A 23,805-nucleotide genomic window follows, 5' to 3' on the forward strand; every position below is an offset into this window, starting at 1 on the left:
CAAGTTCAAGAGAGAAATAAGACATTTGGCGTGATTTTTTTTTTTTACTTTTTTTTTAACGTTTGTTTATTTTTGAGAGAGAGACAGAGCACAAGGAGGGGAGGGTCGGAGAGAGAGACACAGAATCCGAAGCAGGCTCCAGGCTCTGAGCTGTCAGCACAGAGCCCGATGCGGGGCTCGAACCCACGAACCATGAGATCATGATCTAAGCCGAAGTTGGACACTCAACTGACTGAGCCACCCAGGCGCCCCTGGCATGATTTTCAAATCTGGGTTTTTTTTTTTTAACTTGTACTTATCAATACGTCACTACAATTTTTAAACATTTTTCATAGTTTATTTTTGAGGCAGAGAGAGACAGAGCATGAGCAGGGAAGGGGCAGAGAGAGCAGGGAAGGGACAGAGAGAGAGAGAGGGAGACACAGAATCTGAAGCAGGCTCCAGGCTCTGAGCTGCCAGCACAGAACCTGATGCAGGCCTTGAACCCACAAACCGCAAGATCACGACCTGAGCCAAAGTTGGACACTTAACCGGCTGAGCCACCCAGGCGCCCCCAATATGTCACTAAATTTTAACTTATTAATGCCCACTGTCTCCAGGAAGTTGAGGCTTTATAGAAAAAGCCCTGTGTGTCCTGGCCTGCATATTCTGCCCATCTGTAAAATGCATTAGAGGGAAACACAAACGGTGATTGGCACTCAGGGCCAACTTGAGCATTACCTCCTTCTCACCCAACACTCCCCAGTGCACAGAACTTCTTATCCCTTTTTGTTCTTTCATTTTTCTTCCGCCTCCTGCTTGACCCACTTCTCTTTAACTTTTTTTTTCCACTTTATTTCCCGATGGTGTCATTAAGCAGCCACAGGATCTCTTAAAAAACACAGTAGACTTATTGTAAATTTGAGTCATGCTCTACGATGAAAAGTAGTTTGAGATATAAATCAGAATTACTCTGAGAAACACTGCAACTGGTGAGCAAAATTAAAAAAACACGTTTCGGGAATTTCAATTCCGGTACAGTTAACATACAGTGCTATATTAGTTTCAGGTATGTCACACAGTGGTTCAACACAGCCCTATATCACCAGCGCTCATCACAAGTACACTTCTAAATCCCTGTCACCTATTTCCTCCATCCCCCCCACTCCCACCCCATCTCCCTTATGGTGACCATCAGCATATTCTGTATAGTTAAGAGTTTCTTTTTTGGTTTGTGTCTTTTTTTTTCATTGTTCATTTGTTTTGTTCCTTAAATTCCACATATGAGTGAAATCATATGGTATTTTTCTTTCTCTGACTGACTTATTTAAAAGGAAAACTCTTGAGGGAAGCCTGGGTGGCTCAGTCAGTTAAGCATCTGGTCTTGACTTTGGCTCAGGTCAGGCTCTGAGCTGACAGTGTGGAGCCTGCTGGGAACTCTCTCTGCCCCTATCTCTCTCTGCCCGTCCCTCACCCCTGCACTTGTCTGCTCTCTAAAAATAAATGAACATTTAAAAAGAAAAGAAAAACTCTTGAAATGTGATTATTCTATGGTATATAGCTCTTTACCTCCAACTTTCTAACTTGATGAACAGTGTTAGGTAGGTATGTGCTAGACCTCACTCATGGGTATGAAGTTTAGGATTTAGGAAATATAAGCACTTTTACCTCACATATATAGACTAGATCAGTACATAGGAGGTATAATAAAGGATAAACACAGCAAAATTACAAGGCATCCTTCTTTAATTCGTTGAGATCACCAGCATGTAATAGGCTCTGCTTATATGTTTTGAATCACTACAAGATTAGAAGTGCTAGCAACAAACCAATTTGGAGAGAAGAGATTTAATTCTGTCTAACACAACCTTTAGCTTCAGTATAGTTCTTGGCATTCTAATTCTTTCAAAATGAGTAACACTACTAATCAATAATTCATTCACAACCACATTATAAACCAAGCAGTGTAATTCTTCGGGTTCAACTTTTTGATCCTAGACAGTAAAATTAGATTACACTAGTTATAGTCGGAGACAATGACCATTATGGCTTTTTTCTAATCAAAACGAATCACAATCTGCTTCTAATCCACAAGTCCAGCTTCATCTTCCATATCTAACCACCTCCAAGCAACCTACTTATGAGTCATAAGGAACTTGGGCTCCATCCGTCCTCTGGCCCAGGCAGAACTGTAGAAAGCCCTGCTCTAGTTTCTTCCCTTGGAGCAAAGCAATGTTCCTCTCTTGGGGCTATGCCTTCATCCTTCCAGACCTGTAACTGTGGAATTCCCTGCTTCAAGGGCCCTATACCCTCTTCCAAGGCCAGGGTAAGTAGGCTGGTCTCAAGGGCAGATGGGCAGCATGGCGCTGAACCCTAGGCTCAAGGGTTCACACAGCTTCCCAGAAGGCTGTCCATGGGAGGAACAAACCTATAGACAGGATGATAAAGGGCGTGGGCCACAGGCTAGGCCTCCACTGTTGTTTTCACCTGGCCCCCACAAAAAATACAGTCTGCACTTACAGAATTTATCACACTGCCCAAACCCGCAAGGCCCTGTTGGGTTTTTCGCCTTTGTGTATGCTCTTCTCGAAGTCTGGAGAGTTCTCTCTCCTGTCGTCTGCTGAGAGATTTCTCCAATAGATCCCATCCTACTTTCTTTGTGAAAATTCTCCTAACTTTTCTGGATGGGTTGGCTGTCATCTCCTTTGGGTTCCTATGGCATGTTCTACTAATATTTACCATGGAAATTAACACATCTGACTCTAATTATTTATTCACATATTCGTCTCCTTCTCATGAAAAATTTGAGACCAGCAAGACTTACATTCCAATGATGATGCTTCATAAATATTTAATGGGATATGTGTTGAATTAAATGCACTAAATGCGGAGTTTATACATTGGTTATCAGGCTCATTTCTCAGGCTGAAATTTTTCAGGCTATGTCTTAGGATAGTATTACATTTTTCTTTGTATAAAGGAATAGAATGGTAAACTCAAAATTAGTTAAGGTATTTTCTAAAGGTGGGTAATTCCAAAGATTTCATCTCTAAGAACAAATGTTTGATGGACAACATAGTCCTCAGTAAAAATGGACAATTGTGCTTTGCATGGCTTCAACTGGAAGAGAGATGGCCACAATCAGAAAGGTCACGGAGGAAATCTGTCACCCCAGAGGCTGGATGCACCCATGGCATCAGCCATTACTATGTGCACTTGGGTAAAACTAGAATGTCCCATCCTAGAGAAATGAATTCAAATTGATATTGTTTACAGCAACCAGCTCCTCTGCCATCTAGAGAAATGGGCAACAGTCTCAGAGGAATCTCGTGATCATTATTCAAGGCACTTAAGTAGACATCAGGTGGCATAGAGCTTCTCTTTGCTGCTTAAAATTCCACCAGACGCGTACCAGCTTGCATTTTGCACCCTATACCAGATGCCAGGAACTCTTACAGGTGTCTTACAAGTAGAATTGTTTAATCCCCACAAGAACCCGCTGAGCTAGAAAGTGAGGAACAGGATAGTTAGGCAACTTGCCCAAGGTCAGTATGGGAGTGAAACTATGAGTTTTGGAGAAAGATAAAAAATTGAGAGTCTCTCAAATAGCCGTGGCCATTAGAGCCAAGAGGAGATGGTGGCGGGAGCAGCTCGGCAGTTAGAAGGGCTCTTGCCCTGAAGGGGCACTGAAGGGGCTGGGCAAATAGAGGAGCTGGTGCAGGAGACAGAGAAGGTGGCATCTCAACAACGGGAGAAGAACCATGAGCCGTGATGTTCCAGAAACCAGCGGAGGGAACACTTGTGTGAAGGCAGCTCAACATCACCAGATCTCACAAGCACACCACACAGTGGACTATGAGGAGGTCCTGAGGTGCATTTAGAAAGTCTCTGTCTGAAGCTCACTTCCAAGCTAAAGACTGATTTGGTGAGCGGGCGAATGAATGGAAGACGACCATGTAGGAGTAAAGAAAGAGGAAGCTTTCAGAAGGTACTGAAAGGAAAGGCAGACACAAGGCAGAAGTTTCAAAGATAGGAAAGGTCCAAAGTTTCCTCCTAACAGTGCGTATTTTCCACTTGGGAGGTGGAAAAGAGTCAGAGCAATTTTAAATATGGTACAGGTTTATTTGCTAAAGCTGTTGACTTCCTAAACGTATACAGCAGAATCTATGTAGTTCTAAATTCTTGATACTCGGTGTCTGGTCATCCACATTAGCATTTCCTGGGAGGTAGTTAAAACTACAAAATCTCAGACCTCCAGTGAAGCAAATGCGTTTTAAAGTTTAAAAACCACAAATCTAGATTCAACTATAGATAACCCAAGAGAAATCTTACCCATTAAAATATAGTTTGAAATTGTTGTAATTCACTCTGTACACACACCAGAGTCACATTTAATTTATTTGTAAATATCAGCATCGCTCTTTTTCAAATCCAATAATTAACTAGTTTCAAGTTATACTATCTCAAGTAATGAATTTTACCCTTAAATTGGAATACGATCACATCCATGCATGCAGATGAGGTAGATTCACTTGGGTGGATGGCTCTCCCTGCACTGTGCAGGGTGTTTTTAGCCTTCTCTGATTCAGAGCATTATCCAATTACCAGAAGTAAATATTTTATGGATTTCTCTCAATAATGATGCTTACTGTCCTCAAACCTGTCCCAGCTTATGTCAGAGACACATTGTAGCAGAATAAATAAAGGGCTTCATAGGGTTCATTTTACATGGGATGTAGCAGTAGTAACAGCCAAGAAGGGGAAATGATCGGAGGACCAGAGAGAGGTTTCCATAAAAGGAAAACACACACAGAAATAAGCCTTCGCTGCAGAATTCCAATATACACAAATTTCAGCCATCATGGTTTAGTGAAATACCACCAGCCTCCAACAACAGGGTTCAAATTTCAGTTACTGCAATCTATCAAATGTGAGTAATTGCTTCAAGTGTAAACTTTGCTGCTAGCTCTTCAGTTCACAAACCTTTATGTAAAAAATAGATGTACACCCTATTCAGTGACCAACCGTAACACTTCCTCCGAAGCCTAGTGGGGATTAGTCACCGTACATCTGTTATTTTGTGCACGTACACACAGAAAAGGATGTCATTCCACTGCTCATTTATTTCCCAGGGAAAACTCCACAAAACGTTTTTACAAAATGGATAATCAAGAGGGAAAGACCCAACAAAGATGAAAGTAGAGCAGAGAAACGCAAAGCGCTATTACTGGAAGTTAAATTGGAATCTTCCATGCATGGTTGACCATGGCAACGTCGACCCCACTACCATTTGAGAGACTCTGGATGTATAACCAATAAACATAGTGCAAGAGAACTTACCGACAAACATGAGGAGCCTAGTCACGATGAAAAGGATTGAGTTGTCCTCAAGGAGGTGACATCTGTAAAAGATAAATTTCACATTAAAAGGACACTCTGATACTTTGTAACATCTGAAAACACAAAGGGGGACAGGTCATGAGGTGATCCAAAGTTAGAAGTATGGCAATTTGCCATGGCTGAGAAGATTTTCATTCTGTAAGTTACTCGACGAGAGGGCAGCAAGCATGGTTCAAACCACTCTTGGCAAGTTTTTATAAAGGGCCAAAGCACTTTAATTCTCAACATTTCTGTTTCAAATTATAAAGTACTGAATAGGGTTTTCCTACTTCTTTTTTCATTTCCCTATACATGTATGACTGAAAGTAAGAGAGTTTGTAATGTTTAAGCAAAAAGTTGTAAAGGTCACTAATAAAAAAATTTTTCCTGTTGATTATTAAAATTGCTTTGTGCATTTTCAGTTTGCAAGGTCATTTTAACAATCCCACAGTACCGTGCAAAGTATTGCCAGAAGATATGACTGATCGGATGGACTGATGCATTGATAGATAGATGAAAGAAAGAAGTTAAGAAGGAAGGGAAGAAATAAAGAGAGAGAGAGAGAAAGAGAGAAAGAGAACAGATGACAGAGACAGATAGCTAGATGGATAGAGAGGTAAAAGTAGAGATTACAGAAAGAGATACCTAAGGAGAAGAAAACGGTCAAAATGAATTTAGACATAGGGTAACCTTGAACTATCTTTTTTTTTTTTTTTTTTTTGCATTTGTAACAAGGTCAATAAACAGAAGTATGCTTGCATGTGCACTGGATATCCAATTATGATGTTAACATGTAATAAACTTGGAGATTTGGGAGTGCTTGGCAGGCTCAGTCCGAGCATGTGACTCTTGATCTTGGGGTTGTGAGTTTGAGTCCCATGTTGGGTGTAGAGATTACTTAAAAATAAAATCTAAACAAACCCCACAAACTAAAAACAAAAAAACGCCAAACATTCAGATTTTGAGTATGGATTTATCTTCTAAGTTGGAAGACGATTGACAAGAGATAATTCTATGAGAGTTCTACCAGCAACTCTTTGTCTATAATAAGGAGACTCCTTTCCAAGTGCACGTCACTACACGTGATATACATAATTCTAATCTTCTAAATTAAATCACACTCAGACCCACAAGAGAAAACTTTTAGGAACAGAGTATCACTATTTCACCTATAAAATAAAAAGCCTACATAAAAAATATAACCATTTTTATATAAATTTCCCATGGATCTATAATATTTTATATGAAGTAAGTAAAAATGAGGTTGGTCTTATTGACTGTTCTTAATCTGTATGGTAGAAAGTGTTTAAATGTAGAAGAACATGAAAATAAAGATATTAATTGGTTCTCAGAAGTTACCAAATTATAATGTGAAATTAAAATCGAATTATAATATGAAAACCAACTCCTTAAGAAGGGTAGAAAACAGTAACATATGTATGCTGAAGAGAAAGGAATGCAATTCGTTTAACAATGAGAAAAACTATCCCCTTACCCATTAGTTACTTTTCCATATAAAATTCATATTTGTTTTGCAGGGATAGAAACTGGTGCAGTTTCTCAAAGGCTTTTCCTTCCAGAAGACAGAGTTGCTATTGGAAAGCCTGCCATCTAGCTGGGCCACGTGACCAGTTCTCACTAGTGGATTATCAGGGAAAATTGATTTTATCACTTGCAGGTCGAGGCAGTGAAGAGGCCGGTGCAACTTAACCTTTTCAGCAGTAGGGGCCAGGACTTCAAGGATTTGGAACATGGCAGAATCCCAAGAAAGAAGAGCCTAGATCTTCATCACTATGAGAAAAGCTGCCCGACAGCTGGGAACACCCACAGTAACACGTAAATGAGCAAGAAATACTCATCACTTACGTATACCGTATACAAAATGGATGAAAGACCTAAATGTGAGACCTGAAACCATAAAAGTCCTAGAAGAGAACACAGGCAATAACCTCTTTGACATGGCTGTAAAACCTTTTTTTGAGATAGGTCTCCAAGGGAAAGGGAAGGAAAGCAAAAACAAACCTTTGGGCCTACATCAAAATAAAAGGCTTCGGCACAGTGAAGGAAACAATCAACACAACCAAAAAGCAACCTACAGAACGGGAGAAGATATTTACAAATAGCATCTCTGATAAAGGGTTAGTATCCAAAGTATATAGAGAACTTAAAAATCTCACACTCAAAAAACCAAATAATTCAATTTAAAACTGGGCAGAAGAAATGAACAGATATTTCTCCAAAGACATACAGATGGCCAGCAGACACACGAAAAGATACTCAACATCACTCATGATCAGGGAAACGCAATTCAAAACTACAATAACAGATCACCTCATACTTGTCAGAATGGCTAAAATCAACAAGTGAAGAAACAACAGTTTTTGGCGAGCATGAGGAGGAAGAGGAACCCTCTTGCACCATTGGTAGGAATGCAAACTGGCATAGCCACAGTAGGAAAGGAGTATGGAAGTTCCTCAGAAAGATAAAAATAGAACTACCCTATGATCCAGCAATCACTCTAGTGGGTATTTGCCCTAAGGATACAAAAACACTAATTCAAAGTGATAGATGCACCCCTGTTTGTAGCATCATCATTTACAAGACCCAAGATACAGAAGCAGCCCATGTCCATTGATTGATGAATGGATAAAGAAGATATGGTATACATATATCATAGACTATCATTCGGCCATAAAAAAGAATGAAGTCTTGTTATTTACAGTGAAATGGATGGAGCTAGGAAGTATTATGCTACATGAAGTCAGTCGAAGACAGACATATACCACATGATTTCATTCACATGGGGCATTTAAGAAACAAAACAAATGAGCAAAGAGGAAAAAAAAAAGGAGAAACAAATCAACAAACAGACTCTAAATAATAGAGATCAAACTGGTGGTTCCCAGAGGTGGGTGGGGACATGGGTGGAAGAGACGACGGGTATCAAGGAGGGCATTTGTTGTCATGAGCACAAGTGTGATGTATGGAAGTGTTGACTCGCTATGCCATATACCTGAAACTAATAGAATACTGTATGTTAGCTAACTGCAATTAAAATAAAATCTTAAAAAGCCAAAAAGAATATCCTTTATAACTGAAATGGCATGGCTTATTACACTAACAGGACCTATATAAAAAATACTGTTTCTTAGGTGCCATAACCACATACTTTCTAACCCAGTGGTGCACACAATAAAATGTTCTATAATGATGCAAATATTTCCACACTGTCCAATATGGCAGACACAACACTCTTGTGGCCATTGAAGAAACAGAACTGTTATTTATTTTTAATTAAACTTGAGTGTTAATAACCATGTCTGGCTAATGACTACCATAATGGGATCCTCAGTTCTAATCTTTAGTAATACCATTCCAACTTTCAACAGGATACAAGATAGTTTTCAGCATACCTTCCTACCTATCAATAGCCTGTGTTCCTGAATCTTGAAAAGTCTGACAAAAGTAAAGGTGAATTTTGGTTAATTACATTTGTTTTTCTAAAAAGAAAGAGGATAACTAACAGTTACCTACATCTATAATCCAGAGACAATAAATATTTTATTCTTCCTTCAGAAGCACATTTGAAGATAATGTTTACTTTTCATCACCACATGGGCAAAGGCCATGAGGTTTACCAGTAAAGTCTGGAGAATCATATTCTTTGCTATCCTGCGCCAACTGCTCTGCCTTTTGGATAAATATTCCAACTATACTCTCTTCCTTTGCCCCCGTTTTGTCAATGAAATTTCTCAAGCCATCAAGTTATCCAGAGTTATATGCACAGAGGTTCTCATGTCAAATAATATAGGTGAACTCTGAGTCTGTGAGTCACAGAAATGCACATGGCCGACGTGTCTCTCTACTTTTCTACAGCATTTCCAAGACCACTATACTTGGAGTACTAGTATATTCCTGAGGCATAAATCTGGGGTAGCTTCACGCTCTACAAACACCTCACAGCGAAGCCACTGACCCCACTGTTGATAGTGGGGTACTTCAGGTGCTTCACTCTTCACTGTTTGCTTGACCATCACATGCCCCATGCCCATCCAGTGGCCCGAAGTCTAGTCTAACGGCAAGTGCTATTTGCACCTGGCCTGTGTGCTGGGGCACAAAACAGTCTCTGCACTCTGGCAACAACAAGTAATACAGAGAGAAAAATGGACTGAAGCAAATCAAATGTTCTCTAGGGACACAGTATGTAATATCAGTTTTTGAATCAAAGAGCAATTCAGTGAGCAAAGTCTGTTGATTTTAATGCTTCACAATTGTTTACTATTTTTCTCTTGGTAATTTCAGAAGTTTAGAAAAAACATTTATTTTGAGAAATGAGTATTTATCACTGTTTATAAAGATACAGAACAAATCCTGTGAAGATACTACCCAAAAAGGGGGGGGATCCCAGATGAGGCCATTGTCAATTTTTAATCGGCAAAGCAAAGAGCATCACACTAATAAAACTTAATTAAGTCATTAAATATTTAAAATGAATTTCTAACTCTAGCTTATGGAATAGTTTCCCTTTTATGTATTTGAAACCCTATTATGCAGTCTATACATAAGGCAAAATCAAATGTAAAACCAAACAATTTAATGTATTCATCTCAATCAAAAATTCCATTTCATTTATCCTTCCAAAATCTAAATCACCTTAGAACACTACATCACCATTTATATTTCCCTCACATCAGGAAACACATAACAAAACACTGTCACAAATACATTGCCCACAAAGTGGCTGTACCTTACAAAATATAACTCATTCATTTTACATGTTTCATTTCCTTTCAGTAATAATGTATAATAACATTGTCCAATTTACAGCGAATGTCAGATTTCTGGTAGAAAATATAATGAATATTTACTGACTTCACTTTTTATATCATTCACAACCAACTATCTATACATGTATATGTCTTCAATGTCCTTCAGACAACCATTTCTTACAGTGAGGAGTAGGTATACACGTTTGTAAGAAAGAATCAGATTCATGATTATTTTCTTTGGTGAAGATGTACTATATCAACTTATTACATGGATCTGAATACAACTCCTGGGTAACTACATCTTTTATAGCATACTACATATATTAAAAGTTTGACCTAATGATATGAGGCTAACCAATGCAATAAATGCTAATAAATACCCAAATACATTGCAAAAACCTCAAGTATACCCTGCCCAAGCCAGGGTTGCCCAAGTCCCAAACTGGACTCCTTTCCTTCCCTTGCCTCTCCCTCACAATCACCCAAATGTGCCAATTCTACCAAAATATCTTTTGAGCTTCTCCACATCACGTCTCCCTTTCGTGACTTCCTCAGTCCGGCCTCCATGACCCTCCACGCTTCTCTGCAAGCAGCCTCCTGTTCTCTCCCTGGGTTTGTCTTTTCCACATTGTTTTATGGTTTAAACTTACTTGAGAGTTTAGGTCAAACCTTCCAATTCTGAAATGCCTGGGTGGCTCTGCTGATTAAGCGTCCAACTCTTGACTCCAGCTCAGGTCATGACCTCACAGTTTGTGAGATCAAGCCCTGCATCGGGCTCTGTGCTGTTAGCACAGGACCTGCTTGGGATCCTCTCTCCCTTTCCCTCTCCCTCTCTCTCTCTCTCTCTCTCCCCCCTCTTCTGCCCTGCTCACATATACACTCTCTCAAAATAAATAAAGAAACTGAAATTTCCTCAATCCTTTGTTCAATCTCCTCAATCCTCTCATGGGCTCTGACGCAGAGAAAGCAATGGAAATCTTTGTAAGGAGGAGGCTTATTTAAGGTCATAGAGGTCTGTTTCAGTGAAATTATTCTACAAACACACCACATCACAAAGCTGCTTCACCTTAAAATGAACAATTACAAAAATACCTATACACAGTTTTGTTCTCTTTTTCCTTATTCTTGGCTGACACAGTAATTTCATCTAATGCAATGAGAGCTTGAGATAGTAGGTTTACAACCAAAAATTTCAGTCTACAGCTAATATGTTAGATCATGCTTACCTACCAAAAATATTAGGAAAAATAATTTTTGCTTTCACATTCTTTCTAGAAATTTCTCTCATTCCACATCTCCCTCAAAGTTCATCCTTCCTTAAGGATACAATCTAAATTCATTACCATGTCACCAAAGTCCTTCACAATCTGACCCTACGAGATTTCACACACCCCAACCACAGACACAATGCTCCAGGCAGAATGGTCTGTTAGGAGCACTCAACTTTCACAGGCTGTCAGGACAAGTGGACACACTCACATCCGTGTTTTGACATACTGTTCTACTAAGTCTAAAACGGCTCGGTTATTCAGGCATTTGTCAGCTTTCACTTCTAGGAAGTAAGGCGGTGTGCTTAAGGCCCTGGGATTCTATTTTAGAACCAAAGAGATCTGCAAAATAAAGAATTATTGTCAGACGAGGAGAGAAAAGGCCAAAAGGGAAAGTTAGGAAACGAAACATTCAAGTGTGTCATTTTAAAACTGTAAGGGGAGTTTGTACCCTCCAGTTCTGGAAAATGAAAACATGGATTTTAAATGTATGTTATTATCTCTTTACCTTTTAAACATCTGTATTGATTTTTACAAAGAAATAGTGGCCTTAGCAAACAATACGAGACTCTTACATACAGGGACCAATATGAGGGTTGATGGCGGGTAGGCGAGAGGAGAAAGTGGGTGATGGGCATTGAGGGGGGCACTTGTAGGGATGAGCACTGGGTGTTGTACGAAGTGATGAACCACGGGAATCTATTCCAAAAACCAAGGGCATGCTGTACACACTGTAGTTTAGCCAATTTGAGAATAAATTATATTAAGAAAAAAAACTAGTGGCCTTAGTATCTGCTGCCAATAATGTTTTAGATTTTTTATTTTCTTAAATCATTCTTCTTTTGTGTCTAGTAATGATTTTTTTTAAGTAAAAATTTTTTTTAATGTTTTTGAGAGAGGGAGAGAGAACGAGGGCGAGCAAGCCGGGGAGGAGCAGAGAGAGAGAGGGAGACACAGAATCTGAAGCAGGCTCCAGGCTCCAAGCTGTCAGCACAGAGCCCGATGTAGGCTTGTGCTCATGAGCTGAGAGATCATGACCTGAGCTGAAGTCAGACGTTTAACTGACTGAGCCCCCCAGAGGCCCCTTAGTTAGGAACTTTACCATGGTAAAGAAAAGGAGAAAACTGATATGGTGGCATGATATAAATTCACTGTCCAAGGTTAACCATTTCAACAACTAACCATTATGTTTCCTGTCTAAGGGTACTGTTTCAATAAAGTATATTCTCTAAATGTATAGAGACAGGGGTTTAAAAAAGAATATACTCTCTTCTTCAGTCTTTTAATCAAATAAATTGAAACTATTCAAGTGTTTTCCAGAAATAGGTTTTTCTTTTTTCGATAAAAACCAACTGTGTCACTTGCGGATATCATAACATGGAAGAGGAGTCTTAGCCATCCATAGCATTCTATGTATTTTAGTGAGATTCCAACAAACTGGCTATCTCTCCAGTTAGGGGTGATGAACTCCTATCCCAATACAGCTGATGGGGTAGGCAGCGAGTTTGACTGGTTTATAGAAGAATAATGCTAAATATAAACTACTTAAAATGAAGCATAAGAAAGGGGGGGCATATACATCATACATGTTATTATTCCATAGTCTAGAAAGCAAATTTGGGAATCTGAGTGTTAAAAGTATTTTTGCAATTCAATATGCAGTTAAAAATAACTAATTTAGCTGAAAACTATGAAAGTTTACTTTATATTTGTCAGGCTTAGGATGAAGTGTTATATGAAGTAAGAGGTATTCAATTAGATACAGAGTCAGACGTATCAGGCTTCCTGTCCATTCTGCACTGGCCAACTCCAGGGAAGATGTTTCAACCTCCTTGTACCCCAAGTTACTTACATATCAAATTAATATTTTTTATCTATTTATCACATTTGTACCAACCTCAGTATATTATAATTGATTCTGTGTTTTTTCCACATTAGATAATAAACGCAAGAATTAAGACTAAGTCTGATCCATTTTTTCTCTTCTCCATAGGGCACAGCAAGATTTGTAACATTGCTGTTATCTCACAACTAGGACAGGAGAGTGGAAGACTGACATCTTGCGTTGGAATTCTAATTTCCCAAAACTGAACATCAGAAAAGAGTTATCGATTCCTGAAAGTTTGTGGAACACTGAGTCCAACTAACTTGAGTTTCTTTTCTGGAAAAGTTATCAGAACCTTAAGTGTGTAAATGTACATTAGGATCATCTTGGAAGAAGTGACGGTCAGGGACAGAATCCCTCTTACCCGAGCTGATTAGCACCAATAGTTTCTTTGTGAATGGAAAAGTCCTATAACAATCCTAAGCACCAAAGGAGAAATAAAGAAGAAATAAACGCTTCCCTTCACACATGGCCATGGCCTCTACCTTGAGTGGAGCTACCAACATAACCTTTCTTCTCCCAGAAGCCAGACCTCTTACACTTTATCTCCGATTTCTAGATTTCTTGAATGTAAAATCACACAAAGAGACCAGAAAAGAAAGCCGAGTATGGAGTCCTAAGATTTAATTGTTTACAGTGGATAGATTATTCCTAATTCCATAGTAATGTTTTTAGACTCAAAGGTCTTACCCAAGTATTCCATTTTTTATTTGTATTGAAACAGCTCTCTTATCACGCTCACATGTCTTTGATTTACATAGCGTTTCATTATATAATTATAATTACAGAGCAAGTACCATGGTCAGTAACCCATGTGAGGACAAACACCAGTGTCCCTTGGTAAGCATTAGCTCGCCTGCAGGGAGTGGTGACGGCCTGCAGAGGACCCCACTGAGTGACCTCAGTGAACAGAGGCACTGGCACAGAGGTGGTAGAGCACAGAGGGCATGGCAACAGTTGGAGAGTTAATTAAGTGGGGTGGAAGTGTCACTTACGTGGACGTTCATGTTTATCACTGTTGCAGGACAGAGCCGCACAAGACCTTGGTTTGAAAGGGTCCTAAAGCAGCCTCCTCCAAACCTAAAACCATCTGTGACCAGTAAGAACATACCCTGTAAAGCTTTTTCTTGTCATATACCCGGTTTTCTCAAGACTACAGAGCCTGTTAGGGTAGAACACATGCTTTCTACTTATTTGTATCCCATGGAATAATACGGCAATGTTGTATCAAGAAGGAATACTGTATCAAAAGTACATAATTATTGATACAATGTTGTATCAAGAATATATGTTTAAACGTGATAAATTAAGAATGTATTACAGCATGAATGATGCCTAAAATGTCTTCACTATAAGATGATCCTGGCCACAGTCTGCTATTTTTCTCACTGCCATCCGAAGCTGACCTCAGCTATCCCAAATTCATTTTACTGTTTACTAATTAAGATGGGATGGAACTGTTTAGGAAAGTTCAAGGCACTGTCCCACTTGGAATTAAATGTAAGCTGACAATCAGTATTTAGTGAAAGTGCTGGCTGTGATTTCATAAAGGGCCCACTCCGATCTGTCTCCCAAATGCATTTAGGCAGTAATGGATGACTTCCAGATAAAGCATCTGCCTTGGGTTCAAAATAAATGTGCAACCCCTGAGACACTTAGAGAGCCAAGGCGGAAAGTATGTTATCTAAGCAGGAGCTAAAGAATGATCAGGAATCGAGTGGTGACTTTTCTTGCCACTCCAGACAAGCAAGCATTTCCGTCCTTTCTTTTTTTTTTTTAAAGTTTATTTTTGAGAGAGAGAGAAAGAGACAGAGCACAAGCAGGGGAGGGGCAGAGAGAGAGAGCGAGGCACAGAATCCAAAGCAGGCTCCAGGCTCTGAGCTGTCAGCACAGAGTCCAACACAGGGATCGAACTCGCGAGCTGCGAGATCATGACCTGAGCCGAAGTTGAACGCTCAGTCAACTGAACCACCCAGGCTCCCCAGACCTTCTGTTTCTAATGTGGGGAGTAAGCAGTAAGGAGCTGCCCCTGACGTAGCAGCTTGGAAGCTCCCCCTGTGTGTCCATGGGAGGCCATACTGAGAGAAGTTGTCTACAGTGGCTGTCACCAAAGGTGAGAAATGAGTAACTTGATTGCACCAATGATCTTTGTCCCTGTCAGCTTACACACCCATCTTGTACTTCTGCCTCCTCGTTGTCAGATTCCCACACGTGCCAGACCTATTTCAAAAACAAAGCTGTCAATAACAGGTAGCACTTTTTTGATTACTGGTATGAGAAAAATTACTTTTTCCGCCAAACAAATAGAGATTGTCAAGAATCTGCAGGAAGCAATATACACAGTCGGGATTTCTTTTAGGCAACTGGGATTCACAACTCAGAATTTTCACCTTGCTTCACCAAAAAATAGTTTCATTTTTTTGAGAACTGACTTGTGAAAAATACCAAGAGTCTATGTAAAGAGCATCACATACACCATTTTTATTTCTTTGAAAACAAACAGAAATTCTTGATAGCTTAGTGAAAATGTCACTTCCAGTATTTTTCCCCTCAAGAAAATTCCTTTTAGTTCTAAAATTGCAAAATACATAAATTAGCAAAATAAACAAATATCGCAACGCTATTTTGTCTTAGAAAATCTCCTAGAGTATCTCAAAAGGTCAATATTTCAGTGCTAGTACTCGAAACCAACTTTACCTTTCAACTGACCTACAACAGAATATTTTCTTCTATATTCATAAGTCATTTGAAACACGGCTGTATTTCCAAACACCTCCTTCTGAAGTCACTACTTAAGGAATTATTTCATGGGAGTCGAAGAGAAATGGGAGACACCTCTAAGCTATACAACCTACTAGCCCATTTCACAAGTGAACCAAGAAGAGTGCCATCATAGGGTTGACAGTGCCTAACTCTCAAACAACAAATGAACCTTTAAAGACGGTCCCTGTTACTATTAGGAAGTAGACACCACAAATGCTACATCACAGCTAGAAATTACTTTGGAAAACTAATTTGGGAATCATGGAAATGTCTGCGGAAAGTTACAAAATTGATGCAGGTAACAGGAAAAACAAACAAACAAACAAAAAAACGACATTCCAAACATACTCAAGTTGTATTGGAAAGTGAAGTTCTCCATAGCCACTGTTTTTCAAACTTTGACCAATAAGAAAGCCAGATTCACTGGATTCCAGAGAGTTCCTCTGCCCCCCAGTCTCCTTCCAGACCGGAACCAGCACCAGGCAGAAGCTGGTAGCTGCCAGGTGGCACACACCAAGTATCATTTACTCCTTAAAATTTAAAACAAACTTAAATGCCACTCCCTACCACTAACCATCAATAGGTGTGTTTCTAGGTCTTCAGTTATTCTCATATTTTCAGAGATGCCTGAAAAAATAAGGTCTGGGGGAGGAAGGAAGGGAAGTTCCTATGTCTTCCTTTGCCGTTGGTTTTGGGCAACCTGTAACCTTCATAAATTGCTAACCACTAACCAAGTCTTTATACAGATCAGTAGAGAGAAGCTAATCAAAGCCAGGGTCAGCATTTGCACTTCTATTTCTCAACACCACTCAGACTGGGGATTAAACTTCACAGATTAACTAACTACTGACAAACATAAACCAACTTCACCTTCCACAAGCCACCAGCTTGCCAAGAGATTCATTTCTCCTCTTTCTTTTATTAACATGAACTAACACAGTTACACAGCAGCAAATGGTCTGTCTCTTCCTGTTACTGCATATGCAAAAGTAAATACCCAAGCAATAGTGTGATTTAAAAGCAATCATTCAGGGAAAACTGGACTTTGGAAAGATTAAGAGATGATAAAGAACTACCTGAAATCTTAACATGACATTAAGATAAAAATTACAAGCAGTTTATGATCATTTTCACAGGAGTGTTACAGATTATGTAACTTTTTCAAAACGTGCAGACAGAACACTAAAACAGTTTTCTAAATACGATAATCATCTATACTTTTCAAGGCATTATTCTAAAATACATATTCCAGGGGCACCTGGGTGGCTGAGTTAGTTGGGCGTCCGACTTCGGCTCAGGTCATGACTTCACAGTTCGTGAGTTTGAACCCCGTGTCGGGCTCTGTGCTGACAGCTCAGAGCCTGGAGTCTGCTTCAGATTCTGTGTCTCCCTCTTTCTCTGTCCCTCCCCCACTTGCACTCTGTCTCTCTCTCTCTCAAAAACAAATATTTCTTTAAAATGATAAAAAATAAAATGTACAGTTATTGCAAAGAAAGAAGTTAGAACCTTTTGATACTTCAAGGGCCTGATGAAGTCTGGCGTGGCTGCACTGGACAGAGAAGGCAGAGGTGAGGCTAGAGTGAAGCCGGGGAAGACCCAGACCTAGGAGACCCATGGGCCATGATATAGGAACATAGGGTTTTATTCTAAATTTTTTAAATGTTCTATTTATTTTTGAGATAGAGACACACACAGTGAGAGCAGGGGAGGGGCAGAGAGAGGAAGACACAGAATCCAAAGCAGGCTCCAGGCTCGGAGCTGTCAGCACAGAGTCCGACATGGGGTTCAAACTCACCAACTGTGAGATCATGACCTGCGCTGAAGTTAGATGCTTAACTGACTGGGCCACCCAGGTGCCCTACGTGGATTTTATTCTAAGGACAAGGGAAGCCATCCAAGGGGTGAAGGAGTGGAGACACAATTAACTTTGTGCTTTTTAAGCGAAGTTTAGCTTCGGAGGTGCACCTATATTGGAGGCGGCAGAAGTGGATACAGGGATGTTAATTAGGGGACTATGGTTTATCCAGGAGAGACACGGAACAGTGTGGGATGGAAGGTCAGGAAAGAAATGGACAAATCCAAAAGAGGTTTAAGAATAAAGAATGGTTAAAATTTGTAACAAATTATATATAAGAGGGATAAGGAAAGCAAGAGAGAAAGAGATCCTCTAGCTGTAAAATAAGGATTTTAATCCCTGACACATATTGTGGATGAATCGAAACAAAACTGTGACACCGTGAAGCACTTCTCCTCCACGGTGCCTGGTCGACAACCGAAACTCCAAAGAATGAAAATGTTAATTTTTAGAGTGAAGTCAAATTTTGTCCAATTCTTCTCACAACCGATGCGAGGTGGGGTCTTTTTCTTCCGGGTCAGATCCCGTATGTTTGAACCCTTCCGTGCACACAGATTGCAGCCCATTAATGCAAATGGAAGCAAGTGTGTCAGGTGTGACTCTGCTCTGTCACCTGGGGTACAGCCTACAGCAAGGCGTCCACACTCTGAACTGTCTACCTTTACGTGGTGGCAGGTATTCCTTGGACAGCCAATAAAAAACTTATCACGTGGGGCACCTGGGTGGCTCAGTCATTTATGCATCTGACTCCCAGGTTCAGCTCAGGTCATCATCTCAAGTTTCATGAGTTCAAGCCCTGCACTGGGCACTGCGCTAACTGCGTGGAGCCTGCTTAGGATTCTTTCTCTCCTTCTCTCTGTGCTCCTCCTCTGCTCATCCTTGCTCCCTCTCAAAATAAATAAATCAACTTTAAAATTATAAAAAAATATCATATGAAAATATGTCTAATGTGGTAAGATTTCCAATTTAAATTCCTGACGACAAGCAAGGCCTTGGGTTTCCAATTCTTTTCCACAAGTCTATTTTGCTATGGGTTAAAACCTCAAGGTGTAACCCTTTGGATTGAATAAAATGTTGAGACAACGCAGTTTGCCTCCCACAGTGGCCAAGGCAAAGTTCTGGAGGGCTGGAGAACTGTAGTTAGACCCATGCACAAGGTTCAAGCTTCATGCACACTGAGAATGCACTTCAGCCACTGGCCACATGTTGACCTCCGTGGGGGGCAGGGCACAGGGCACAATCCCATGACAGCAGGACCCTGTCCTAGTTCTTTAACCAGAGACCGACCATCATTACCAGCAGGGAGGCGTGTGGCCTTCCTATATTGCATGTTGACATGTAAACATTCATGCTTCATATTTATAAGGATGCAGTTCTAATGAAAGATCAGGAGTTGAACAGGCAGTTTCTCAATTTGTGGGACCTATATGCCACTATGCAAAATTATTACTTTCTCCTTGAGTAATCTCCTGTGCGATACGGGCCAGCCACGGCTTACTCAGCAATTAAATCAGTGGGGAAAAACATCTCAGAGAAAGTTAGTCTTGAACATTCTTTAGATCGCCCACAAAGAACGATACATGTGGGTCGGTACATACTTGAGTGTCTTCAATAAGCCTCACATGCTCATCTTTTGCTCCAGCATCAAAGCAAATTGCTGTTTCTTCTGTCAAGAAACCAGATCAAACACCAGGCTTGCCTTTAATGGAAATGTTGTAAAAATATATGTTTTTGTCTGTTTTTTTTTTGTTTTATCAAGCACATGTAATTACGAAAATGCCCTATAACTCCACTACACACACAAGAAAACTACTTTTTTATCCATTTTCAAAACTGACACTCAGATAAAGTTCTACTCTAATTACTGAGAGTAGGCGTCTGGGCAGCTCAGTTGGTCAAGAGTCCAACTCTTCATTTCGGCTCAGGTCATGATCTCATGGTCTGAGTTCGAGCCCCACCTTGGGCTCTACACTGACAATGTGAAGACTGCTTGGGATTCTCTCTCTCCTTCTTTCTCTGCACCTCCCCTGCTCACGCTGTCTCTGTCTCAAGAAGAAATGAAAGAACGAAAGAAAGGAAGACAGGCTTAAGAAGATCGGACCAAATGCATTATCTAATTTAACTAGTAAATTATCGCTTTACCCCCTTTTCCCCACATCATTAGAGACAACGCAATGGCACTGACCAAATTATTTGTGTTCTTAATAGAGAGTTAAGAAGTATTAATGCACAGAAGAAAAAAAACTTAAGATTTTTTTTCCTCTTTTCTCACACACTCATTGAACATAAATCCAAACTGATCCCAAAGTTGTCTTATTCTTTCATCAACACTCACTTAATTTTTTAACCAGAAGACAAACTGAAGACGCTTCTATTTGCCCTTTCAGATCCACTCTCCACCCTTCTCTCCCTGTTCTCTGCCTCCATGGACCACATCAGCAGGCCCCCGTCCATTCTGGTTGAGGTCAGCGAAGAGAAGCCATGGTTAGGAGATGAATGAAAGGAAGGAGGATGGGGCCAGAGAGCTTATTCCCCTGGCTCTCCACTGCTAAGTTTACCCCAGATACAAGTCACTATTTTTCTGCAAGACTCTCTCTGTTCAGTTTCCAGATATTCTCCCTGCTCTCGTCTCTTTGAATCTATGCTATTCATCTAACACTACTCAATTTCCATACCTTTATATACAAGCACTCCTTGAAATATCCTAATTTCATTGTGCCACCTGCCTTGTCTAAATTCTAAATAATACAATTCACTTTTGTGGATGAAAAATATAAATCCGAGAAGTTAGGTGGCAAACCGAAGGTAACACAACGAATTAGACGCTCAGGGAATGGCAGATTGGGGATAAACCAGAACATTCAGGTGCCAGCAACAGAAACTACCTTGAAACTAACTACACGAGCACAAAGGAGGCGATGCACATAACATCACAGACTTGGAAGCTTAATGGAACAGACTCTGAGCCTGGGGAGATGCAGCGTCTTGATCTCTGTTACCAGGAATTGCCCCTTTTCTCCATGCCTCTGTTTTTCTCCATGTGGACTTCATGCTCAAGCAGGTTGTCCCCAAAGGCCAGAACACACACCCTATTAGAAGCTATAAGACTACTCTTCCCAAGGATTCTAGCAAAATTCCCATAGGTGACAGTCGTGAAGCAAGCATTACTCACATGCCCACCCACGGACTAACCGTAGTGAATTATGACTGGACAAATTAAGACAGCTGGCCTCTCTGGAGTGGGAATATTAGGGCCAGTCCAGCCCCGCTCAAAAAGCATGGACTCAGGTGAGGAAAAGATTTCTGGAAGAAAAAAAAAAACTTTCCCAAAAGTAGGGGTAAAAGAAGTGCACAGATGAAACCAATGGGCAGATACCCAGTATACAGGAGCAAGAACAGAATCAGTTACCCTGAAGCCCATTTGGTGTATGTTTCATTATTGTACGTACTTAAGCCAAATAACCCTGACCTAACTTGAACCGTCTATCGGGGAAACAAAAGAAGATTATCAAACTATAAAACCCCATGACTGACCTGAGCATGACGGTTACAAGTTACAGAGCATTTTCACATACATTATTCTCCCTTAATTCAGTTATTCCAGGCTAGGAATTCCAAATTCCCTGCCTACCCCTTTCTTCAAGGTCAGACCAATGTTTGTGAATTTCGAGAATCCAAAGATTATTTCTAAATGCTTCAATTGTGTTCACATGCTGTTAAGAAACTACAGTGTAAACATTTGAGGAAAGCTCATGGCTGTCAGTTTTATTGTGCTAAGAACTGCTGTGGAAATTCGGCCAGAGACCCATCAAGATATATTTCTGGGCCAAAGGCCAAAGTTCCAGGATTGGTCATGTCTTCTTTTCTGCAATCTGCATTTTACCCAGGACCCAGGGGTCACTTGAATACTAAAAATACAGCTTCCCCACCCCCTTTGAAAACAGCTTGACCAAGACTTTTACCATAATATTGCAGAAATGCATGGATCTGTGTGCTCACTTACCGAGAAATGTGTGGTTAGTATAAAAATCTCAAACAAATGATCAGGGGTCAAGGCCAGCAAACTCTTGTGATGGTTGTGAAGTAAATTGTGGGTTTGCTTTGGTGAAATTTAGTGGTCAGAAAACACATGAAGACCTCATGACGAAGCATTTAATAGAGCAGCAAATAGTAACAAACCTTTGTCTGGATCGCACTACATTTAGTGAGAATCAGAATCTGATTCATGAGGTTGAGACGAAAGACCAAATATACTAACGTGAAAGATGGGCCATACGTTGTTTTGCCCTTCCTTGAGAAAAAGTACTTACCAGTTGTTGACAAGAATGAAATCTTGCCATTTGCAACAACATGGATAGGACAGGAGAATATCATACTGGGGGAAGTAAGTCAGTTAGAGAAAGACACATACCAAATGATTTTACTCATATGTGGCACATTAGAAACAAATGACCAAAAGGGGTAAAAGAGAGAGAGACAAACCAAGAAACAAATGCTTAACTACAGAGAGCAAACTTAATGGTTACCAGAAGGGAAGGGGGGGGGGGGGGGGGGGGGGAAAAAGGGGCGNTAGAGGAGAGTATTATGCGAAGCAAATTAAGTCAGAGAAAGACAGATATCATATGATTTCACTCATATGCGGAATTTAAAAACAAAACAGAGCAAAGGGAAAAAAGAGAGAGAAAGACAGAGATAAACCAAGAAACAGACTCTAAACTGTAAAGAACAAACTGATGGTTATCAGAAGGGAGAGAGGTGGAGGGTGTGTGAAACAGGTGATGGGGATTAAGAAATGCACTTGTTTTGAGGGGCACCGGGTGATATATGGAAGTGATGAATCACTCTATTGTACTCCTGAAACTAATATAACACTGTATGTTACCTATGCTAGGATTTTAAAGGAAGAGATTTAAGAAGGAGGAAAAGGAAAGAAAGAAGGAAAGAGTAACAAACATTAAAGTATTGCAAAGGTTTTATATATATGCACACATATATGTCTATACAGGAGTTTATATACATATACACATAATTGTGTACAATTATATAAAACAGTGTTTAAAACTGTGCATACTCTTGAAAGTATTTGGAAAATATTTCAAAGTATTTAGAAAAAATCTCTGAGTAATGACAATGGATGGATACTGAGGGGTCAACTACCGTTGACAGTCACATCATCTGATGTTTTAAAATGTGTCTTTCTGGAAAGTGACGGCAACCATTGATCAAACCCAATTGGCAGACTTAAGGTCAGGAATCCCCAGGACACAGTTTACTCAGGGCTGCTAGTTAGAAAAAACAAAGTTGATAATATCTGTCAAAACTCTAAAATATTTTCATAGTGCTTGACGTGAGAGTCAAGGGAAAATACCTGCTCTCTGTAAGAAAAGGCAGAACACGGGGCACAGATCGGGGGCAGAATAAAGCAGGAGCCAGTGAAAGGGCAAGTCTGGGGCTTCTGTCTGTGTTCACTCAACAAGGTCTAAAGAGCCCTTCTCGGGGGCGCCTGGGGGGCTCAGTTGGTTAAGCATCTGACTTTGGCTCAGGTCATGATTTTGTAGTTTGTGGGTTTGAGCCCCGCATCGGTCTCTGTGCTGACAGCTCAGAGCCTGGAGCCTGCTTCGGGTTCTGTGTCTCCCTCTCTGAACCCCCTCCCCCCACCCCGCTCACGCTGCCTCTCTCTCTCTCAGAAATTAATAAAACATTTTTTTTAAAAAGCCCTTTTCATGCCTACCAATTGCAAAATGGAAAGAAAGTGACCGAGTCTGTCTGCCTTTTACACCAGTGACAGCAGTGTAAGAAGGATGCGATTTCACCCTGCAAGGAGCTGGGAGGCAGTCTATAAGCTGCATCTGAGGAATTATCTAAAAGTAAATTTAAAGGAAACCAATCAAAGTCTTGGATGGAGTT

At 40.3% G+C, this 23,805-nt stretch overlaps 1 long non-coding RNA gene across 2 annotated transcripts in view; it reads right to left on the reverse strand.

The window, feature by feature from the left end:
- Window positions 1–5,318: 5,318 nt before the first annotated feature.
- The window catches only part of LOC144235970 (uncharacterized), a 459,372-nt gene continuing 440,885 nt past the window's right edge, over window positions 5,319–23,805 (reverse strand). For both annotated transcript variants that reach the window (XR_013336378.1, XR_013336377.1), the window contains one exon: window positions 5,319–5,381. This is a non-coding gene — a long non-coding RNA (uncharacterized LOC144235970). The remainder of the gene's footprint in view (window positions 5,382–23,805) is intronic.

This window comes from Crocuta crocuta, unplaced genomic scaffold (genome assembly GCF_008692635.1).
Source record: "Crocuta crocuta isolate KB4526 unplaced genomic scaffold, BGI_CrCroc_1.0 scaffold145, whole genome shotgun sequence".
In the NCBI taxonomy this organism is placed as follows: Eukaryota; Metazoa; Chordata; class Mammalia; order Carnivora; family Hyaenidae; genus Crocuta; species Crocuta crocuta.